Source organism: Pholcus phalangioides, unplaced genomic scaffold (assembly GCF_987345545.1).
Source record: "Pholcus phalangioides strain wild (caught in Gottingen) unplaced genomic scaffold, Ppha-v1.0 ptg000007l_1, whole genome shotgun sequence".
Lineage (NCBI taxonomy): Eukaryota > Metazoa > Arthropoda > Arachnida > Araneae > Pholcidae > Pholcus > Pholcus phalangioides.
The window spans coordinates 45,578,382-45,589,312 of NW_028301600.1; positions in this window are offsets into that span (position 1 = coordinate 45,578,382).

Here is a 10,931-nt window from a genome sequence, read left to right on the forward strand (position 1 = left end):
GAATGACATTTTATGTTTCTAGTGTCGTCGATGCGTAAAAGATTGCGCAGCAAACAATACCACAAAAATTGAGTCCAAGGACTTTTTAGTGAGCAAAATTCTCTTCTCCAAACTGTGTCCATCGTCAACTATGAGGATCAGGTGATACTAACTAGTAGAGATTTTCATTAGAGACAGGAGTTATGTCGTACTTCACAAAATAGATTAATCAATTACTGTATAAGTATTGTTTGTCAATTGCTTGTTCATACGTCTTTCTCGTCCTCAAACAATTAGGGAAAAAACTAATGACGCAAATTCCTCCACGTAACTGTTGTATTGACTCGAATTTTTCACCGTTATTGTTATTACTTTCTTAATAACGTTTATATATATATATACGTACACAGGTATATATGTGATACAAGCATGAGTTTTTCTATTGTATGTTGTTGAGAAATCTATCGTTTTATCGATCCTTCATGAAAGCGAATCAAACAATAATGGACAAAAGGAATTCAGTTTCAATATAAGACAATGGAACTTCCACTGCGATTTCTTCATAAAAAATTAATTTTCTTGGTTCTTGGAACTGAAAAAAAAGTTCTGGTACAGTTTTATTTTTCAATAACTTTTTTATTTTTATGGTTAGACAAATTCCTCAAGTGTGGATTCAATAGTAAGAGCTTTGTTTTCTCAGAAAAAATATAAAAATATAAAACCCTTTTCGTAGAATAAAAAATTATAAAAATTTCTCTAATATCGAGAACATTTTACAACTGGATCTTTTTTCTCATTCGCGTAACATGCTTTTAAATAAAACGAGTTTTCGAAAATGAATGAAGTTCAATTATCTTTCGGATATCCTATACTCTCATGGTCTCATGGAAATACCTAACTGTTGTTAACGAGATTTTGATGGAACTGGATAGTGAAATTTAAAGCACTGATATATGTACTTTATAAGATAAAAAGACATCTCTCTCTCTCTTTTTATTGTTTCATAAGATGGTTCATTTTTGTATATAGTGTCGAAAAAATTCTTGTTTTATAGAAATGGAAAACTTGATATTAGCACTGTTGCGCTACGAGTTTAATGAAAGCTACTAATAAATATTATAAAAACAGCATTTTGAATTTAAACCTTTAAGCGACACAGCAGAGACCACTAAACCCTCTTCAAAATGTCGTATCTTTTTTTAATGAAGTTGGCTTTCTTTCGATTTTTTCAGCAGGTGTAAAGTAAGGAATATAGGGAAAGTGTTTCATATTGAGAATTCAGCTTTAAAAAATATCTGTTCTTTTCAGTGCTAAAATCAGAGGCTTTCAAGGAGGCGAGATATTCGTCAATGTGTGTCGCTTTCAGTGTTAAAAGAGAAATTATGTGGATTCAATGCAATATGAAAAACTGTACATCTACTTGAACAAACCATACTAAAATTAGATGTTTACGTTGTTTCCTAGCCTGCAAAAGCTGTATTTGCGACTTACAAGATATCAGGGATTTTAAAACTGGAGATGTAAGTCAAAGATCAGGGCAAGGTCGTAGGTTTTAAACATCACAATATGAAGATCGATATTTGAATCTGACTGCCAGGAGAAACCGCAAGATGAATGTCACTCATCAATAGCAACAATTTCGGACAGTTACTGAAATCAGTGTTTCAACTCAAACTATGAGAAACTGACACCAATCTGTTGGTCTTTATGTTCGCAGACCTATGGTATGCGTTCCTTTGACCAGACGCCACCGTGCTGCCAGCAGACGAGAACATTTTAGTTGGGATCGAAATGAATACAAATACAAATACAAATACAAATACAACGCCACAACAGGCAAAATGCCCAACGAGGTGGCTGATAAAAAGATGCCCATAAAAATATGGTTGTCATATGTTTCAAAAATACAGCAACCCAATTAAAAATGCAATTAACACAAATTACAAACAATATATACACATGATAAAATATTATACGATGCCCATAAAGATTACTTATGGTTGTCTTATTCTAAGAATGGATAGCTTCTCGATTTACCCCAACATGTTTATCGTATTTCTTTTTAAACGTGTCAATTGTGTTACAATTTACTACCTCCGGGGGTAAGCTATTCCATTTATTAACAACCCTATTGGAGAAAAATTCCCTGCGACACCATAACCTTGCATTGTCCCTCACCAATCGATACTGGTGTCCCCTTGTAAAAGCAGTCGATTGGCGGTGTACTAAAAGTTCATGGTCCATCCTATCCATCCCATTGAAAATTTTGAACACTTCGATCATATCTCCTCGATGGATCGGAATGATCCAATGTTCTGTTCTCAGATGAGTCCCGTTTCACTTTTCAACCTCATAATAGTCGACTGTTGATCTAGAGAGAACGTGGCACTCGAAACAATCCGACATTCGTGTGTGAAAGTACCCGGTATGGAAGAGGCGGATTGATGGTCTGGGCGAGTCTATAAATGGCCGCACCTACCCTCAGCGTTCCAAAAAAGTGGCCGTCTACGTAGGTGACCGCCGAATAGAGGTTGTATGACAGGAAAAACACATTTCAGAGAGAGAGCACCAACTTTTAAATTTCACAAATATAATTATCCGTTCAAAATTCAACTAAAAAATTTTCAAAAGTCAAACAAACATCAAATTGTTTATTCAATAGTTTTGATGATGTATGATGCAAATAACTGATGTATAAACACGTTGCTGCAAATAAACATGATGTATAAACACTATGCTGGGAATACGATGCATAAACACTATGCTGGGAATACGATGCATAAACACGATGGGAATAAATATGATGTATGAAACAATGCTGCGAATAAATAAATGCTTGAAATATTGTTTCATGTTCCATATTATGGCTCCATATTTTTTGGTTGTTGCAAAATTACAGCTGGTGCCATCAATAGTCACAGAGACATTACTTCCACACCAGTCTCTTGAACAGATTTCAAACATTCATTCATCAAGTTGGCCATCTGATACCACTTTTGCATTGCCGATGGGTATGACAAGCATTTTTTGAATGTCTTCCTCATGAAGTTATAAGCCTTGCTTGAATAAAACTGACGTTAAGGCAAAGGCTCCAAATTCTTGTGGATATTTTTCCATTTTTGAGCTTTCGTAAGTTCTGCTGCAGGACCAGGCAATGAAAACTATAAGAAAGGTGAAAACGACTATCAGTACAAGTACCTAATAAAGGAGCGGTTTATTTTCAACATTTCAGGAATTGGGGGCCATTCAAGTATTACGTAATCAGATTTTCAGCCATTTTTGACCCCCCTTCCCCCCCCCCTTGTCAGCAAAAGTCAGCAAAACACTTTTCCACCCCCCTGTCAGCAAAATTTTCGTCAGCAGCTGAGAATATTACATATCTTCAAAGAGAGGTGGTTGATGACATAAGCAACCTTCAAACTTCCCTCCCCCCATTGTCATCAAAAGTCAGCAAATCCGAAACCCCCTCGATGCTGACGTAATACTTGAATGACTCCTTGGTTCTGAAAATGTTTATATGGTACTGAACTATGTGTATACAACATATACAGTTAGGGAAATAGAAAAGTACGATGATCATACTATTTAAAAAAAAAAAGGTACAAAGAAATTAACTTTGATTTTTCAAAAATCAAAATTCATATAATTTTTTCCATTTTTTTGAAACTGCTCAGGTATGTTAAGTAACCAGTAATCATATGCAAAATTTGTGTGAAATTGGGTTAAAAATCGGAAGATCTGTCAAAAATGGGTTGAGAAAACGCATCCGAGCTGCAGTAGTTGGCGAAAAATTTGGTGGCCAAGAAGAACATCAACATACTTGTGGAACTTAGTGACAAATAGATCAAAATGTAATTAAATTTTTATTCAAGAGTGCAGAAATATTTATAACCATTTAGTTGTTAAACTGAATTTCAATATTTATCTAAAAATTAGCAAGAATGTGCACCTTATTTAACGAAAAAACGCATTTTTAATGAATGCACTTTTGCATAGCAAACTTTAATGACTAATATATATTTGAAAAAATTAAAATAAAGAACGATTTCACGTACCTGTGAAACGTTATTCGTCCCCCTTCCACACTCTTCTCATCACAAGCGCAAGCACAGCACATTAGCACCATTATTAACAAAAATAACATGCGAGAGCAGACGACGCTGCCAAGTGAGACTACTTTTTGTGTGATACACCAAAGTGTATTGCGATAAACCCCTTTAAAGGGGCTAATTTAACTGAATTTCTTTTATCAGCTAATCAATTAAAATATTTTGCAGCGAATAAACTTTCAAAAACGTTTGTTTTTGTTTGGTGATACTAAGAATGTCGATTTAGAAAAGTTGTCAACAGCAGCATAAATTCGATGACACGCTATGATAATGTTGCCTGGCGATATAACGATAATTCCTCTACAAAGATATTTTTTCTTGGTCCGATATCGTTATGTATATCGCGGTTTCATTCTATTTTATGCAGAATAATCTGTAATATCCTGGGTTCTGTTCTTTCTTTATAGTAAGTACTGTACATGTTCTTTCCTCATATTTCTTTTACTCCCTCACTGTTGTTCTACTGAATCTCTGCGTGCTGAAAAATGAGGAAAGTATCCGCAAAGCCAAAACCTTCACATTCTTTACCTACTCAGTAAAGATCATAGGTTCTTTGTCTGGTTTACCTTGTCACCTCGGAGGCAAATTTTTAAACTGTCTTATCTAACCAGCTAGCAGCAACCATAAAACATTACGAAGGTTTTTAACTGCTAGCTGATGCGAAGATATATTTAGGAAAAAGAGAAAATTCAACTGCTTTGCGGGGAATCGAACCCACGTCCTTTCACTTTCCGGGTGAAAAGACGTGGGTTTGATTCTCCACAAAGCAGTTGAATTTTATTTCTTTCCTAAGTACATCTTCGCATCAGCCAGAGATGTTAAAAACGTTTGTATGGATAGCAGAGAGTGACATCAGCCTCGCATATAGCATTAGCCTTTGTCGTCCTATTTACAAATGTTTTCAACCTGATAGTATCACACATGAACGGAAAATTCGATTGATCCGAAAAGGTATTTATGCTGATGTATGAAGATTATAGAGCTAAAAAAAAAATAGAACTGCCAGATCTAAATGCATTGGGAAGAAAAACTTGTTTTCTTCCCAATGCACAAAAACTTGTTTTTTTGAAGTCTTATCTATAAAAAGTGGACACTGACCGCATACAGAGGTGTCCGCGGAAGACGGGTTATTTTTGTATTACGTCTATGGAGCCTATTGTCCGTTTCGAGAATAAACTGGCTGCGAAGGGAAGTTGGCCGGGGAATAGAGGTGTCCGCCTATGGAAGTTTCACTGCACATTGTATTTTCTCTGTATATTACACGTATTGACAACACTTCGAGTGCCTTGCTACTAACGCACCAGACAGATATTACATTTATTCGACACCGCGTATTTATTTGGAAATCGGTCAGATCTGTAATAAACATCAATTATCGGTTTTTTTAATTTGTTGTTGTATTGTATAAAAAGTGAATAAACAAATATGGAAATGTCCTGGCACACACTTCACTTGAGGGGAAGGGTTAGGTGGAGAATAAAAAAAAAAAAGAATTAATGAAGAGAAACAAAAATATTTGCAATTCTCCAATCACCATGAACGAACTTATTCTGAAAATCTTTTAAAACTTGTGGATTTAAAACATTTATTTTTTGGGGTATTTTAGAAAGTTTTGTGTAATTAAATTGACAATTTCGCCGTAATTTGGCGACTGTTTCACAATAGGTGATGTCTCGTATTTTCCTATATTTTTGCGAATCAAATTTCCTGTATTTTTCTCGAGGAAGTATGGTCAGCTTAGATATGCTACATTAGCAATTCCTGGTATTACAGCGCCATCTGTGGTTGAGGTTTGTGCTAATATTGAGTTGGTCTCTTAAATAAATTTTGAGTCCATTTTTTGTCACACATCTCTTTCGAGAGACGTTTCGTTTTCTTATTATTTTTTTAGGCTCTGTCTAATGCTGACTTAAGATTCAACAGAAACTGAATTAACAGAGCTTTTTTTAAACGAACTTCAAAAATTGAACCCTTTATCTACTGACCGTACTTTAAAGTACCACTAACTTTTTATCCCCCCATGGCCCCACATCCTACGGCAGGACTCCTAGGCTGGGATCTTTTGCGGTCCCCTAGACAAGACCTCCACGGGCCCCATTTATGATGAATTTATAGCGTGAAAAAACAAAAAAAATGATGATAAAATCGTCCCGGGACCGAGGGCTGGAGCCCTGTCAGTGCCATCGAGGAGAAATAAAGTAGAGGGCGAAAACCCATTCACGCGCTCTTCGGAACAGGTGCTCAGAGTATACGTGACTTGTATAAGCAAAGCTGTCATGTTTGGCGGTTATCTTACGCGCTTCGTAATTTGGCGAGTTCGTAATCGCACACTCTGTCCGCGGAGTTTTTTGCCGTGGTATGCAGAGTATCTTCAGAAAATGGATGAAAACTATGAAAGACGATTAATTCCAGAATTAATGAATTAATTAGATAATTTCGGAATTAATTAAAAATATTTTGGATTTAATGAAAATTCTAGAACAAATTGATGAAAATTCAGAATGTCGTAAAGAAATAATTTTGTTTACTGGTTTTTAAAATAATTTTTCAGAAATTAAAATCCTATCCTAATTTACAATAATGTTTTTGTCCCGTAAATATTTTTTCCTTTTTTTGTTACATATGAGATTTCCCCCAATCACAATGTTAATTATTACACAATGTAATTATTTTAAATGGATACTGTTAATTAGTTTGTATTGGTTAAAAAGTTGAATGGAAAGTTAAATGAAAACCTTTACAAAGATTAAGTTACATTAAGTAAACTTAGAATACTTATGAAACGTAAAACCTCAAGAGTGATATAATAAAGCGAACACAGTGAAGAACACTTTATTAGATATTGTGTGCTTGTGGCACCAACTTTTAAATTTCACAAATATAATTATCCGTTCAAAATTCAACTCAAAAATTTTCAAAAGTCAAACAAACATCAAATTGTTTATTCAATAGTTTTGATGACATATGTGATGACATATGATTGGGGTGACCATACGTCCCGTATCTCCCGGGACAGTCCCGGTATTTTCTCTTTTTTTGGCCGTCCCGGTTTTTCCCGTATTTCACACGACACCTACTTGAATTTTTATTCTTTATTGAAGTCGAACATTGAGATTATTTTTCAACTCATAAATTATTTTATGATAGTTACAACTATATATGGGATATTAATCTCCCACATTTGCTTTGGTAAACGTTTTTTTTTTTCGTGGAATACATTTTAATCCACTGCAATTTGCAGTAATGCATCATTTCCCGCCATTGTGATTTTTCCGTAATTTCAACAATATTTGGCAACTTTGCTTGTATTTTGGCATCGTTTTGGCGATAATTGGCGATGTCCCGTATTTCTCTCGAGGAAATATGGTCAGCCTATATATGATGCAAATAACTGACGTATAAACACTATGCTGGGAATACGATGCATAAACACGATAAATATGATGTATGAAACAATGCTGCGAATAAATATGATGCATGAAACAATGCTGCGAATAAATATGATGGATGAAACAATGCTGCGAATAAATATGATGTATGAAACAATGCTGCGAATAAATAAATGCTTGAAATATTGTTTCATGTTCCATATTATGGCTCCATATTTTTTGGTTGTTGCAAAATTACAGCTGGTGCCATCAATAGTCACAGAGACATTACTTCCACACCAGTCTCTTGAACAGATTTCAAACATTCATTCATCAAGTTGGCCATCTGATACCACTTTTGCATTGCCGATGGGTATGACAAGCATTTTTTGAATGTCTTCCTCATGAAGTTATAAGCCTTGCTTGAATAAAACTGACGTTAAGGCAAAGGCTCCAAATTCTTGTGGATATTTTTCCATTTTTGAGCTTTCGTAAGTTCTGCTGCAGGACCAGGCAATGAAAACTATAAGAAAGGTGAAAACGACTATCAGTACAAGTACCTAATAAAGGAGCGGTTTATTTTCAACATTTCAGGAATTGGGGGCCATTCAAGTATTACGTAATCAGATTTTCAGCCATTTTTGACCCCCCCCTTCCCCCCCCCCTTGTGAGCAAAAGTCAGCAAAACACTTTCCCACCCCCCTGTCAGCAAAATTTTCGTTAGCAGCTGAGAATATTACATATCTTCAAAGAGAGGTGGTTGATGACATAAGCAACCTTCAAACTTCCCTCCCCCCATTGTCATCAAAAGTCAGCAAATCCGAAACCCCCTCGATGCTGACGTAATACTTGAATGACTCCTTGGTTCTGAAAATGTTTATATGGTACTGAACTATGTGTATACAACATATACAGTTAGGGAAATAGAAAAGTACGATGATCATACTATTTAAAAAAAAAAAGGTACAAAGAAATTAACTTTGATTTTTCAAAAATCAAAATTCATATAATTTTTTCCATTTTTTTGAAACTGCTCAGGTATGTTAAGTAACCAGTAATCATATGCAAAATTTGTGTGAAATTGGGTTAAAAATCGGAAGATCTGTCAAAAATGGGTTGAGAAAACGCATCCGAGCTGCAGTAGTTGGCGAAAAATTTGGTGGCGAAGAAGAACATATTTGCCACTAATTGAATTCGAAAATGGAGAAAATTTGGGAAAAACTAACAGACATTATTTTTTGACTCTTTCCCAACTTTTCTCCGATTTTTGAATTTAGATATCGCTAAATATTACTCAGAAACGTGGAAATTTATTCGTTGGCATCAGAAGAGACAGGGCAACAACTTTTTAATTCAGTTTTTAGACACAGGCTGTCCATATAGAGGCAGGCTGTCCCACGAGTGCACACAGTCAATTTTTTTTTAAATTTTAATAACTACACAATCCCTTGAAACATGAATGACGTAGCCGAAATTCCCGACTAAGCACGTTTACATTCTGCAAGAATGACTTCAATATCTGTCACCATTTCCTTGCTATTCCCACTTTGAAAACCATCAGGCAATTGTCGGACACACTGTATATTCAAGTAATGCAAGAATTTAAATCATGAGTGCACACAGTACAATGTGTTTTGATGAAGAGGCACTGTTCTGCAGGTGTTTTGTGACACAGGAACCAATGCTGCTGCACAATTTATGACACCCCAGGTTGAATATATACATATTCCTTTTATAATATGCTACAGACATTGTAAGCATAGGTAATGGTAGTGCTTTCTTCAGATCAAACATTGCATGAAATGTTCATCTTTTTTAGCTATCTCAGCGTCTCGTATTAAAGAATCCCTTGCAGCCTGAGCTTATAAAAAATGCAGTTCATGTTCCATTTTCAACTGCAATTCTCGAGAATAATCTTTCGGAGACTATTCTCATCCAGGAGGATATTCTCTGCTAGGACTATTATAAATAACTTCAGAATATTATAAGTTCTTGATGAGAATATTCTCCTGTTATTTATAATATAGTTACATATATAATCATTGAGAATATTCTCTGGAAGGACTACTTTCATAAATTACTGGGGAAAAAATATTCTTATAGAAAATAATTATTCTGAAGTTATTAATAATAGTCCTTCTTGAATATTCTCTTCGATGAGAATATTCTTCAGTTCCCGAAATCTTTCCAGAGAGTATTATCAAGAATATATGTAATAACGTGTATTATAATAAATAATCTTGATAAATAACATACAAAAATAATTATTCTCAAAATAATTATTTTTGATAAGAATATTCTCTAGTAATTTATAATAGTAGTCCTTTGAGAGAATATTCTCTGTCCCTGTCTCTCTTCCTGTTAAGAAGATGGGTATATTGAAGTTTGTAGACCACAATATTGAAGTTTGAAAACCAGAAAATTAAACCAACAGGCCTGAATCACACAACTGTTAAAGAAATGTGAGTGATACAGAATTTAAGTGTATGTGCATTAAAGAAAACAACAGTTCTGTATCTTCTTAGAATGAAGGTGATTATATAAGAATAGCTTCCTTTATCAATCAACTTTGATTTAATTTCTTTTCTTGTGAACTTATTTCTGAAAATTTATCTAATTTTAAAATAATTTAAGGTTTTAATCTAAAGGTTTCTAAAATATTCACAACCAAACTTTTGAAACCTCTCATCATGACCGGAGAATATTGTGCATAGTGTATGTGCATTCTGTATGAATATTGAGAATATTCTCGAACTAAAAGTTGTCATTCGGGGTGATTAAACCAAAAATTTTGTTGTAAATGTTTCAGGCTATGAAAACTGATTTATATTTCACAATATCAACAAAACTAGTAAAAAAAATTAAATTATTTAAAAGAAAAATGAATATTCTCGATTATTCTCCAATTTTTACATCCAGGAGAATATTCTCACCTCGCATCTCTATCATGGAATTCCATTATAATTAACAAAAAAACAGTAAAATTAAAGCAATAATAACTGGAGTGGTCTTAAGCAACAATGAACTCTGCTGATCACAGCAACAACCAAGAATGAGAACAGATTATATTCACAATGGTGTAAGCCAGACATGCACCATTATTACTCTTAACACACAAATCAGAGTGTTGATTATGCCCAGTATATTCTTTGAAAAGAATATACATGGGCATTTATGAAACAATTTAGTTGTATAATTCTGAAATGCATAGAAGGGCATTATTAATATATAATGTAAATAATATATGGAACTTCGAAATTATATTATTCATATAATTGAAAAATGACAACGTATTGAACTAGAACCTATTTATTGGCACATAATCAATGTATCATAGATTTAGAATGTGTACAAAAGATAAAAAAATTTCTAGAGAAAAATTGGAAGAAAAGCAAATACAAGTGATAAATTGATCAAGAAAGAAAAAGAGAAGGGATTATAAAAAATTTTTTGGAAGTGAATTTCCATGAAAATG